This window comes from Callospermophilus lateralis, chromosome 18 (genome assembly GCF_048772815.1).
Source record: "Callospermophilus lateralis isolate mCalLat2 chromosome 18, mCalLat2.hap1, whole genome shotgun sequence".
In the NCBI taxonomy this organism is placed as follows: domain Eukaryota; kingdom Metazoa; phylum Chordata; class Mammalia; order Rodentia; family Sciuridae; genus Callospermophilus; species Callospermophilus lateralis.
In genome coordinates, this window is record NC_135322.1 from 23,942,388 (window position 1) to 23,956,679 (window position 14,292).

Below are 14,292 nucleotides of genomic sequence, written 5' to 3' on the forward strand. Positions count from 1 at the left end.
TGGAATCTCAGCAAATACTTTTACACCTGATCTTATTGATACAAGGCAGGAACAATGAATATACCAGTTGCACTTGGCTGCTAAAATTTCGTTCTTTTAGGTTGAAGCGTTCGTTTGCAGGAAAACTTTAAATTTGGAGGTTTCACTTCATTAACCCCTATAGGGGTTAATGCATTTAGAACTCTAAATCAAACATGATGTGTGCTAGCAGCTTGAAACTTAATTCACTCAATTTGTTCTTAGTGTGCTCTCTATGCTTTTGTCCCTGTTGAAGTAGCCCTAAGCAAGGGCAAGAAAAATACACTTTTATTTGAAAGCTTTACAGAGCTTATACAAAACTGTGAGTTTACTGGAATCTCAGCAAATATTTCTTCACCTGATCTTGTTGATATCTGGCAGGAAGGATGAGCATGACAGTTGAACTTGGCTGATCCAACTTCATTCTTCTAGGTTTAAGTGTTCTTTTGAAGGAGCACTTTGAATTTTCAAGTTTCACTTCATATTCCCTTATAGGGATATATATATTTGGTACTCTAAAATAAACACAGTTGGGGCTAGCTACTTGAAACTTCACTCATTCAATTAGTTCTCAGTGTACTCTCCATGCTTTATTTTTTGTTAAAGTAACTCTAAGCAGAGGCAAGGAAACTACACACTCATTTGAAAGCATTTGCAGAGCTTCCACAGAACTCCAAGTTGACTGGAAGCTCAGAAAATACTTTTTCAACCGATCATGTTGATGGGTGGCAGGAACAATGAGCATACCAGTTGCACTTGGCTACCCAAATTTTATTCTTCTAAGGTGAAGCCTTCGTTTTCAGAAACTTTTTGAATTTTTAGTTTTCACTACATTTTTTGATATAGGGAGACATGCATTTGGAACTCTAAATAAACACAGATTCTGCTTCGTTTTCCCCTTAGGGATACATTCATTTGGAAAAATAAATCAAACATGGTTTGTGCTAGCAGCTTGTAACTTGACTCACTCAATCTGTTGTCAGTGCGATCTCCATGCTATCTTCTCTGTTGAAGAAGCCCTATACAGAGGAAAGGAAAATACCCTTTAATTTGAAAGCATTTTCAGAGTATCCATAGAACTACAAGTTGACTAGAATCTCCGGAAATATTTTTTCACCTGATCTTTTTGATATGTGGCAGGTAAGATGAATGTGCCAGTTGCACTTGGGTGCCCAAATTTTGTTCTTCTAATTTGAAGGGTTCAATTTCAGGTGCACTTTGAACTTTTAGGTTTCACTTAGTTGTCCCCTATAGGGATTCATGAATTTGGAAGTCTAAATCAAACTAGGCTTGTCCTACCTGCTTGAAAGTTGACTCTCTCACAGTGTGATCTCTTTGCTTTGTTCCCTGTTGAAGTAGCCCTAAGCAGAGGCAAGGAAAATACATTTTCATTGGAAAGCATTTGCAGACCTTCCAAAGAAACTGGAGTTTACTGGAATCACAGAAAATATTTTTTCACCCCATCTTTTTAATACTTGCCAGAAAAGATGAGTAAACCAATTGGACTGCACCCTACAAAATCGTTTTTCTAGGTGGAAGCAATCGTTTTCATGAACACTTTGAATTTTTAGATTTCATTTCATTTTCCCCTATAGGGATACATTCATTTTGAACTCTAAATGAGTTGTTGCTACCTCTTGATACTTGACCCAATCAATTTCTTCTGAGTGCACTTTCTATGCCTTCTTCCCTTTTGAAGGACCAGTAAGTGGAGTGAAGGAAAATACACTTTCATTTGAAAGAATTTGCAGAGGTTCCACAGAACTCTGTGTTGACTTGAATCTCAGCAAATATGTTTTCACCTGATGTTGTTGATACTTGGAAGGAAAGATGTGTATACAAGTTGCACTTGAATGCCCAAATTTCATTCTTATAGGTTGAAGTGGTCGTTCCAGGAACACTTTTAATTTTTAGGTTTCACTTCATTTTCCCATGTAGCAATGGATGCATTTGGAATTCCAAATCAAACATGGCTTGGCCTAGCTAGCAGAATGTTGACTCACTCAATTACTTCTCAGTGAAGTGAGCTATCCATGCTTTTTCCCAGTTGAATTAGGCCACAGCAAAGACAAGGAAAATAAACTTTATTTTGAAAGCCTTTGCAGAGCTACCACAGAACTCCAAGTTTACAGGTATCTCAGTAAATATATTTTCACCCAAACTTGTTGATACTTGACACAAAAGATGAGTATACCAGTTTCACTTGCTGCCAAAATTTCATTACTCTAGTTTGAAATGTTCGTTTTCAGAAACACTTTGAATTTTAAAGTTTTACTTTGTTTTCCCATATAGGGATACATGCATTTGTACATCTAAATGAAACATGGTTTTTGCTAGCTGCTTGAAACTTGACTCATTCAATTAGCTTTCAGTGCAATCTCTATGCTTTTTTTCTTTTTTAAGTAGCCCCATGCAGAGGAAAAGAAAATACACTTTCATTGAAAAGCATTTGCAGAGCTTCCACAGAACTCTGAGTTTAGTGGAATCTCATCAAATAGTTTTTCACCTGATCTGGTTGATACTTAGAAGGAAATGAGAATACCAGATGCACTTGGATAACCCAAATTTTATTCTTCTGTGTGAAGCGTTCATTTGCAGGAACACTTTGAATTTAGAGGTTTCACTTAATTTTTCCCTACACAGATACATGGATTTGGAATACTAAATCAGAAAGGGTTTGTGCTAGCTGCTTGAAACTTGACTCACTCAATTAGTTCTCAGTGAGCTCTCTGTGTTTGCTCCCTGTTTAAGTAGCCCTATGCAGAGGAAAGAAGAATACACTTTTATTTGAAAGCACCAAGAGAGTTTCCATAGATCCCTGAGATTAGTTCAATCTCAGAAAATATTTTTTCACCCTATCTTGTTAATATTGGCAGGGAAGATAAGTATATGAGTTACACTTAGCTGACCAAATTTTGTTCTTCTACGTTAAAGCATTCATTTGCAGGAACACTTTGAATTTTAAGGTTTCACATCTTTTTCCCTATAGGGATCCATGTATTAGGAATTGTAAATCAAACAGATTGTGCTAGCTGCTTGAATCTTAACTCACTCTATTAGTTCTCTGTGCTTTCTGTATGCTGTGTTCCTTGTTTAAGTAGCCACAAGCAGAGGCAATCAAATACACTTTCATTGGAAAGCATTTGGAGAGCTTCCACAGAACTTTGAGTTTACTGGAATGTCAGTAAATATTTTTTCGCACAATATTGTTGATACTGGGCAGGAAAGATATGTATACCAGGTTCCCTTGGCAGCCCAAATTTCATTCTTCTAGTTTGAAGCGTTCGATTGCAGGAAATCTTTGAAATTTTAGGTTTCACTTTGTTTTCTCCTATAGAGATACAGGCATTTGGAACAATAAATAAAACATGTTTGGTGCTAGGTGCTTGAAACTTGACTCACTCAATTGGTTCTTTGTGTGCTCTTTAAGTTCATTCCCTGTTGAAGTAGCTCTTGCAGAGGCAAGAAAAATACCCTTTAATTTAAGAGTGTCTGCCAAGCTTTCAAAGAACTCTGAGTTAACTGGAATCTCAGCAAATATTTTTTCACTGAATCTTCTTGATTCTTGGCAGGAAGGTTGAGTATAACAGTAGCACTTGGCTGCCCAAATTTCGTTTTTCTAGGTTGAAGTGTTCATTTGCAGGAACACTTTGAATTTGTAGGTTTCGCTTTGTTATCCTTATAGGAATACATGCATTTGGAACTCTAAATCAAACAAGGTTTGTGCTAGCTGCTTGAATCTTGACTGACTCAGTTAGTTCTCTGTGTGTTCTCTATGTTTCCTTCCATGTTGAATTACCCCGAATCATATGCAAGAAAAACACACTTTCATTTGAAAGCATTGGCAGAGCTTCCACAGAACTCAAAGTTTACTTGAATCTCAGCAAATATAGTTTTTCACGTGATCTTGTTGATACTTGGCAGAAAATTGAGTATACCAGTTGCACTTGACTGCCCAAATTTTGTTTTTCTAGGTTTACACAATCATTTCCAGTAACAGTTTGAATTCTTTCTTTGGTTTCACTTTGTTTTCCGCCAGAGGGATACATGCATTTTGGATTTCTAAATCTAACACAGTTTGTGCTAGCTGCTTGAATCTTGACTCACTCAATTAGTTCTCAGTGTCCTCCCAATGTTGTTTTTCCTTTTGAAGTAGCCCTAAGCACAGGCCAGGAAAATATACATTTATTTGCAAGCGTCTGCAGAGATTCCACAGAACTTTGAGTTAACTGGAATATCAGCAAATATTTTTTCACACAATCTTGTTGATACTTGGCAAGAAAGATGAGTGTAATATTTTCACTTGGCTCCCCAAATTTTGTTCTTCTAGGTTGAAGCATTTATTTTCAGCAACACTTGGAATTTTTAGCTTTCACTTTTTTGTTTCTTATAGAGATACATGCATTTGGAAGTCTAAAACAAACACGGTTTCTGCTAGCTGCTTAAAACTTAACTCTGTTAATTAGTTCCTTCATGCTTTGATGCCTGTTGAAATAGCCCTAAGCAGAGGCAAGGAAAATACACTTTTATTAGAAAGCATCTGCCAAGCTTCCACAGACTTCTGAGTTTCCTGGACTCAGCAAATATTTTTTTCACTTGAACTTATTGAAACTTGGCAGGAAAGATGAGTATATGAATTGCACTGGGCTGCCCAAATTTTGTTTTTCAAGAATGAAGCGTGAGACAGACCTTCAACCGACAGACAGAACAGGCCTAGAGGCCAGCAGAGGGACAGAGCTGCTGCTAGCACCTGCAAGGTAGGCGGACCTGCAACCCACCAGCAGAACAGGCACAGCAATCCGCAGAGCGACCGAGCCACCCCCCGGCGCCTGCAAGGTAGGCGGACCTGCGACCCACCGGCAGGTCAGGTCCAGCAACCCACGGAGGGGCACAGCTGCCCCACGCACCTGCAAGGTAGGCTGAACCGTGACCACCGACAGAACAGCTCCAGCAGCCCGCCAGACACATCACCCCGGTTGGGGGAGAGGCAGAGCCGCCACACGCCTGCAAGGTAGGCAGACCTGCGACTCACCAGCAGATCAGGCCCAGCAACCCTTTGAGCAGCAGAGCCACACCCCGCACCGGCAAGGTAGGTGCACCGGCCACCCACCGGTAGGTCAGGCCCAGCAATCCGCAGAGCGGCAGAGCCACCCCCCCCAGCACCTGCAAGGTAGGCGGACCTGCGACCCACCGTCAGGTCAGGCCCAGCAACCTGCGGAAAGGCAAATCTGCCCCATGCGCCTGCAAAGTAGTCAGAACCGTGACCACGACAGAAAAGACCCAGTGGCCCGCCAGACACATCGCCCCGGTTGGGGGAGGGGCAGAGCCGCCGTGAGACTGAAAGGTAGGCAGACCTGTGACCCACCAGCAAATCAGGACCAGCAAACTGCGGAGCGGAAGAGCCATCCCCCGCATCTGCAAGGTAGGTGGACCTGCCACCCACCGGCAGGTCAGGCCCAGCAACCCTCGGAGGGGCACAGCTGCTCCACGCATGAGCAAGGTAGGCAGAACCGTGACCACCGACAAAACAGGCCCAGTAGCCAGCCAGACACATCGCCCCGGTTGGGAGAGGGGCAGAGCCGCCTGGCGCCTGCAAGGTAGGCAGACCCGTGACCCACCAGCAGAACAGGCACAGCAATCTGCAGAGCAGCATAGCCACCCCCCCGTGCCTGCAAGGTAGGTGCACCTGCCACCCACCGGCAGGTCAGGCCTAGCAACCCGGGGAGGGGCACAGCTGCTCCATGCGCCTGCAAGGAAGGCGGAACCATGACCACGGACAGAACAGGACCAGTGGCCCGCCAGACACATCGCTCCGGTTGCGGGAGGGGCAGAGCCGCCACCAGCGCCTGCTAGGTAGACAGACCTGCAACCGACAGAAAGAACAGGCCTAGCGGCCAGAGGAGGGGCAGAGCTGCTGCTCGCGCCTGCAAGGTTGGCGGACCTGCGACCACCGAAAGAACAGGCCCATGGAAAGTACAGGCCCAGAGGCCTGCCGGGGTGGTAGGCACATTGCCCCAATTGGAGGAGGGGCAGAACCACCGCCAAAGCCTGTGAGGGAGACTTTGCAACTATACAAGAGCAATATAAATATATAGGGGGAAAAATCAATAACACAACAGTTTCACCAAGCAAAAAGAAACGTGATCAGTATGAAAAGACAAGGAAAGAAAGGACCACAACAATGCAGGTCAACTCAACTTTAGAAGAGGTAATATCTGCAGCAGATGGAATGTCAGATAAAGAATTCAGGATATACATGCTTCAGATGATCTGGAGTCTCAATGAAGACATTAGACAGCAAAATCAGACAATGAAAGACCACTTCGACCACTTTGACAATGAATTACATTAACAAATCCAAGAAGCAAAAGATCAATTATACAGGGAGATAGAGGTTATAAAAAAACAAACAAACAGAAATCCTAGAAATGCAGGAAGCAATAAACCAACTTAAAACCTCAATTGAGAATACTACCAGCAGAGTAGAACACTTAGAAGATAGAACATCAGACAATGAAGACAAAATATTTCAACTGGAGAAGAACATTGACTGCTCAGCAAAACTGTTAAGAAACCATGAGCAGAACATTCAACAAAAAGGGATAACATAAAGAGACCAAACTTAAGAGTCATTGGGATACAGGAAGGTATAGAGGCCCAAACCAAAGGATTGAGCAATCTATTCGATGAAATAATATGAGAAAACTTCCTAGACTTGAAGAATGAGACAGAATCCCAAATCCTAGAAGCCTACAGGACGCCGAATGTGCAAAATCATAAGAGATCCACACCTAGACACATTATAAAGAAGATGCCCAACATACAGAATAAGGAGAGAATTTTAAAAGCTACAAGAGAAAGGAAGCAGATTACATTTAGGGGTAAACCAATCAGGATAACAGGTGATCTTTCAACACAGACTCTGAAAGCTAGAAGATCCTGGAATAACATATTTCAAACACTGAAAGAAAATGGGTTCCAACCAAGAATTGTGTATCCCTCGAAATCAAGCTTCAGGATGGAAGATGAAATTAAAACCTTCCATGATAAACAAAAGATAAAAAAAAATTGCAGCTAGAAAACCATCTCTTTAAAAAATCCTCGGCAAAATATTACAAGAAGAGGAAATGGAAAATATCAATGAAAACCAACAGCGAGAGGTAGTACAGTAAAGGGGGGGGGGGAATAATCAAAGAGGAAAACAAACCATGTTTAGTAACATAAATAAACAAATATGTCTGGAAGAACAACCCATATCTCAATAGTAACCCTAAATGTTAATGGCTTAAACTCACCAATTAAGAGACACAGGCTAGTAGAATGGATCACAAATCAAGACCCAACAATATTCTGCCTTCAGGAGACGCATTTGATAGGAAAAGACATACATAGACTGAATGTGAAAGGTTGGAAAAAATCATATCACTCATATGGACTTTGGAAACAAGCAGGAGTGTCCATACTCATATCAAATAAAATAGATTTCAAGCCAAAGTTAATCAAAAGTGATAAAGAGGGACACTACATACTGCTCAAGGGAACCATACACCAACAAGACATAACAATCATAAATATATATGTCCCAAACAATGGTGCAGCTATGTTCATCAAACAAACTCTTCTCAAGTTCAAGAGTCTAATAGACCACCATACAATAATCATGGGAGACTGCAACACACCTCTCTCACCACTGGACAGATCTTCCAAACAAAAGTTGAATAAGGAAACTATAGAACTCAATAACATAATTAATAACCTGGACTTAATTGACATATATAGAATATACCACGCAACATCAAGTAGTCACACTTTTTTCTCAGCAGCACATGGATCCTTCTCAAAAATAGATCATATATTATGTCACAGGGCAATTCTGAGACAATATAAAGGAGTAGAGATAATACCATGCATCTTATCTGATCATAATGGAATGAAATTGAAAATCAACAATAAAAGAAGTAAGGAAAAATCATGCATCACTTGGAGAATGAACAATAGGTTACTGAATGATCAGTGGGTTATAGAAGACATCAAGGAGGTAATTAAAAAATTCTTAGAGATAAATGAAAACACAAACACAACATATCGGAATCTATGGGACACATTGAAAGTAGTTCTAAGAGGAAAATTTATTGCTTGTAGTTCATTCCTTAAAAAAAAAAACCAACAAATAAATGATCTAATACTTCATCTCAAAATCCTAGAAAAAGAGGAGCAAAACAACAGCAAAAGAAGTAGAAAGCACGAAATAATTAAAATCAGAGCTGAAATTAATGAAATCGAAACAAAAGAAACAATTGAAAAAATTGACAAAACTAAAAGTTGGTTCTTTGAAAAAATAAATAAAATCGACAGACCCTTAGCCACACTAACGAAGAGAAGAAGAGAGAAAACTCAAATTACCAGCATACGGGATGAAAAAGGCAATATCACAACAGACACTTCAGAAATACAGAAGATAATCAGAAATTATTTTGAATCCTTATACTCCGATAAAATAGAAGATAGGGAAGGCATTGATAAATTTCTTAAGTCATATGATCTGCCCAGATTGAGTCAGGGGGATATTGACAACCTAAACAGACCAATATCAATTGAGGAAATAGAAGAAACCATCAAAAGACTACCAACTAAGAAAAGCCCAGGACCGAATGGGTATACAGCAGAGTTTTTCAAAACCTTTAAAGAGGAACTAATACCAATACTTTTCAAGCTATTTCAGGAAATAGAAAAAGAGGGAGAACTTCCAAATTCATTCTACGAGGCCAAAATCACCCTGATTCCTAAACCAGACAAAGACACTTCAAATAAAGAAAACTACAGATCAATATCTCTAATGAACCTAGATGCAAAAATCCTCAAAAAAATTCTGGCGAACCGAATACAAAAACATATCAAAAAAATTGTGCACCATAATCAGGTAGGATTTATCCCTGGGATGCAAGGTTGGTTCAACATACAGAAATCAATAAATGTTATTCACCACATCAATAGGCTTAAAAATAAGAACCATATGATCATCTCGATAGATGCGGAAAAAGCATTCGACAAAGTACAGCATCCCTTTATGTTCAAAACTCTAGAAAAACTACGGATAACAGGAACATACCTCAATATTGTAAAAGCAATCTATGCTAAGCCTCAGGCTAGCATCATTCTGAATGGAGAAAAACTGAAGGCATTCCCTCTAAAATCTGGAACAAGACAGGGATGCCCTCTCTCACCACTTCTGTTCAACATAGTTCTCGAATCACTGGCCAGAGCAATTAGACAGATGAAAGAAATTAAAGGCATAAAATAGGAAAAGAAGAACTCAAATTATCACTATTTGCAGATGACATGATTCTCTACCTAGCAGACCCAAAAGGGTCTACAAAGAAACTATTAGAGTTAATAAATGATTTTAGCAAAGTGGCAGGATATAAAATCAACACGCATGAATCAAAGGCATTCTTGTATATCAGCGACAAATTCTCTGAACTGGAAATGAGGACAACCACCCCATTCACAATATCCTCAAAAAAAAAAAATAATAAAATACTTGGGAATCAACCTAACATAAGAGGTGAAAGACTTATACAATGAAAACTACAGAACCCTAAAGAGAGAAATAGAAGAAGATCTTAGAAGATGGAAAAATATACCCAGTTCATGGATAGGCAGAACTAACTTCATCAAAATGGCGATATTACCAAAAGTTCTCTATAGGTTTAATGCAATGCCAATCAAAATCCCAACGGCATTTCTTGTAGAAATAGAGAAAGCAATCATGAAATTCATATGGAAAAATAAAAGACCCAGAATAGCAAAAACAATGCTAAGCAGGAAGTGTGAATCAGGCGGTATAGCTATACCAGACTTCAAACTATACTACAGAGCAATAGTAACAAAAACAGCATGGTACTGGTACCAAAACAGGCGGGTGGACGAATGGTACAGAATAGAGGACACAGAAACCAATCCACAAAACTACAACTATCTTATATTCGATAAAGGGGCTAAAAGCATGCATTGGAAGAAGGATAGCATCTTCAACTAATGGTGTTGGGAAAACTGGAAATCCATTTGCAACAAATGAAACTGAATCCCTTTCTCTCGCCATGCACAAAAGTTAACTCAAAGTGGATCAAGGAACTTGATATCAAATCAGAGACATGGCGTCTGATAGAAGAAAAAGTTGGCTATGATCTACATACTGTGGGGTCGGGCTCCAAATTCCTCAATAGGACACCCATAGCACAAGAGTTAATAACTAGAATCAACAAATGGGACTTACTCAAACTAAAAAGTTTTTTTTTCAGCAAAAGAAACAATAAGAGAGGTAAATAGGGAGCCTACATCCTGGGAACAAATCTTTAGTCCTCACACTTCAGACAGAGCCCTAATATCCAGAATATACAAAGAACTAAAAAAATTAGACAATAAGATAACAAATAACCCAATCAACAAATGGGCCAAGGACCTGAAAAGAAATTTCTCAGAGGAGGACATACAATCAGTCAACGAGTACATGAAAAAATACTCACCATCTCTAGCAGTCAGAGAAATGCAAATCAGAACCACCCTAGGATACCATTCCACTCCAGTAAGATTGGCAGCCATTAAGAAGTCAAATAACAACAAGTGCTGGCGAGGATGTGGAGAAAAGGGTTCACTTGTACATTGCTGGTGGGACTGCAAATTGGTGCAGCCAATTTGGAAAACAGTATGGAGGTTTCTTGGAAAGCTCGGAATGGAACCACCATTTGATGCAGCTATCCCCCTACTTGGTGTATTCCCTAAAGACCAAAAAAAGCACACTATAGGGACACTGCTGCATCCATGTTCATAGCAGCACAATTCACAATAGCAAGACTGTGGAACCAACCTATATGCCCTTCAATAGACGAATGGATAAAAAAATGTGGCATTTATACAGAATGGAGTATTACTCTGCATTAAATAATGACAAAGTCATAGAATTTGGAGGGAAATGGATGGAATTAGAGCAGATTATGCTAAGTGAAGCTAGCCAATCCCTTAAAAACAAATGCCAAATGTCTTCTTTGATATAAGGAGAGTAATTAAGAACAGAGTAGGGACGAAGAGCATGATAAGAAGATTAACATTAAACAGGGATGAGAGGTGGGAGGGAAAGGGAGAGAGAAGGGAAATTGCATGTAAATGGAAGGAGACCCTCAGGGGTATACAAAATTACATACAAGAGGAAGTGAGGGGAAAGGGGGAAAATATAAGAGGGAAAAATGAATTACAGTAGAGGGGGTAGAGAGAGAAGAGGGGAGGGGAGGGGGGTTAGTAGAGGTTTGGAAGAGCAGCAGAATACAACAGACACTAGGATGGCAATATGTAAATCAATGGATGTGCAACTGATGTGATTCTGCAATCTGTATACGGGGTAAAAATTTGAGTTCATATCCCACTTGAATCAAAGTGTGAAATATGATATATCAAGAACTATGTAATTTTTTGAACAACCAACAATAAAAATTAATCAAAAAAATTAAAAAGAAAAGAAAAAGAAAGAAAAAAAAGCGTTCGTTTGTAGGAAAACTTTGAATTTTTAGGTTTCACTGTGTTTTCTTCTACAGAGATACAGGCATTTGGAACATTAAATGAAACATGTTTGTGCTAGCTGCTTGAAACTTTACTCACTCAATTGATTCTCAGTGCACTCTCTATGTTCTTTCCCTGTTGAAGTAGCCCTAGCAGAGGCAAGAAAAGTACCCTTTAATTTGACAGCATCTGCAGAGCTTTCACAGAACTGTGAGTTAACTGGAATCTCAGCAAATATTTTTTCACCGAATCTTCTTGATTCTCGGAAGGAAAGTTGAGTATACCAGTAGTACTAGGCTGCCCAAATTTCATTATTCTAGGTTGAAGCGTTCCTTTGACGGAACACTTTGAATTTGTAGGTTTCACTTTGTTATCCTTATAGGAATACATGAATTTGGAACTCTATCAAAAAAGGTTTGTGCTAGCTGCTTGAATCTTGACTCACTCAATTAGTTCTTTTTGTGTTCTCTATGGTTCCTTCCATGTTAAATTAGCCCAAAGCAGATGCAAGGAAAACACACTGTCATTTGAAAACATTGGCAGAGATTACACAGAACTCAAAATTTACTGGATTCTCAGGAAATCTTTTTTCAGGTGATCTTGTTAATACTTTGCAGAAAGTTGGATATACCCATTGCACTTGGCTGCCCAAAATTTGTTCTTCTAGATTTACACAATCATTTCCAGTAGCACGTTGAATTCTTAGGCTTCATTTTGTTTTCCCCTATAGGGATACATGCATATGGATGTCTAAATCAAACACAGTTTGCTAGCTTCTTGAATCTTGACTTACTCAATTAGTTCTCAATGCCCTCTCAATGTTCTTTTCCCTGTTGAAGTAGTCCTAAGAAGAGGCCAAAAAAATACACTTTTATTTGAAAGCATCTGCAGAGTTTCCACAGAAGTTTGAGTTAACTGGAATATCAGCAAATATTTTTTCACACGATCTTGTTGATACTTGGCAGGAAAAATGAGTGTAATATTTTCACTTGGCTCCTCAAATTTTGTTCTTCTAGGTTGAAGCGTTTATTTACAGCAACCCTTTGAATTTTTCGGTTTCATTTTGTTTCCTCCTATAGAGATACAGGCATTTGGAATACTAAATCAAACATGTTTGTGCTAGCTGCTTGAAACTTGACTTACTCAATTGGTTCTCAGTGCACTCTCTATGTTCGTTCCCTATTGAAGTAGCCCTTGCAGAGGCAAGAAAAATACCCTTTAATTTGACAGTGTCTGCATAGCTTCCACAGAACTCCGAGTTAACTGGAATCTCAGCAAATATTTTTTCACCAAATATTCTTGATTGTTAGCAGGAAAGTTGAATATACCAGTATCACTTGGCTGCCCAAATTTTGTTCTTCTAGGTTGAAGCATTCGTTTGTGGGAACACTTTCAATTTGTAGGTTTCCCATTGTTATTCTTACAGGAATACATGCATTTGGAACTCTAAATCAAACACGATTTGTGCTAACAGCTTGAGTCCTGACTGACTCAATTAGTTGTCTGTGTTTTCTATATGCTTTCTTCCCTGTTGAATTAGCCCAAAGCAGATGCAAGGAAAACACACTTTCATTTGAAAGCATTGACAGAGCTTCCACAGAACTCAAAGTTTCCTGGAATCTCAGCAAATATTTTTTCACATGATCTTGTTGATACTTGGCAGAAAGTTTGGTATACCCATTGTACTTGGCTGCCCAAATTTTGTTCTTCTAGGTTTACAAGATCGTTCCCAGTAACACTTTGAATTCTTAGATTCACTTCGTTTTTCCTTATAGGGATACATACATTTGGATCTCTAAATCAAACACAGTTTGTGCTAGCTGCTTGAAACATGAGTCACTCAATTAGTTCTCAGTGCCCTCTCAATATTGTGTTCCCTGTTGAAGTAGCCTTAGCAGAGGCCAGGAAAATACATTTTTATTTTAAAGCATCAGCAGAGATTCCACAGAACTTTGAGTTAACTGGAATATCAGAAAACATTTTTCACATGAAGTTTTGATACATGGCAGAAAAAATGAGTGTAATATTTTCACTTGGCTCCCCAAATTTTGTTCTTCTAGGTTCCAGCATTCACTTGTAGCAACACTTTGAATTTTTTGGTTTCATTTTGCTTTCCCTTATATGGCTACATGCATTTGGTTTGTGCTAGCTTTTTGAAACTTTACTCACTCAATTAGTTCTCAGTGCACTCTCTATTCCTGGTTCCCTCTTGAAACAGCCCTAAGCACAAGCAAGAGAAATACACTTTCATTGGAAACCATTTGCAGAGTTTCCACAGGACTCCAAGTTTTCCGAAACCTCAGCAAATATTTTTTACCCGAACATGTTATACTTGACAGCAAATGTGAGTATACCAGTTGCAAATGTCAGCCCAAATTGTTCTCCTAGGTTGAACTGTTCATTTTCTTGCTACCTGCTTGAAACTTGACTCACTCAATTAGTTCTAAATGTGCTCTCTATGCTTTGATTCCTGTTGAAGTAGTCTGAAGCAGAGGCAAGGAAAATACATTTTATTTGACAGCGTTTGCAGTGCTTCCACAGAACTCCGAGTTTACTGGAATATCAGCAAGTATTTTTCACCCCATCTTGTTGATACTCAGCAGGAAAGATGGCTATACCAGTTGCACTTGAGTGCCCAAATTTAATTCTTCTAGGTTGAAGCGTTCGTTTCCAAGAATGATTTGAATTTTTAAGTTTCACTTCATATTCCCCTGTAGGAAT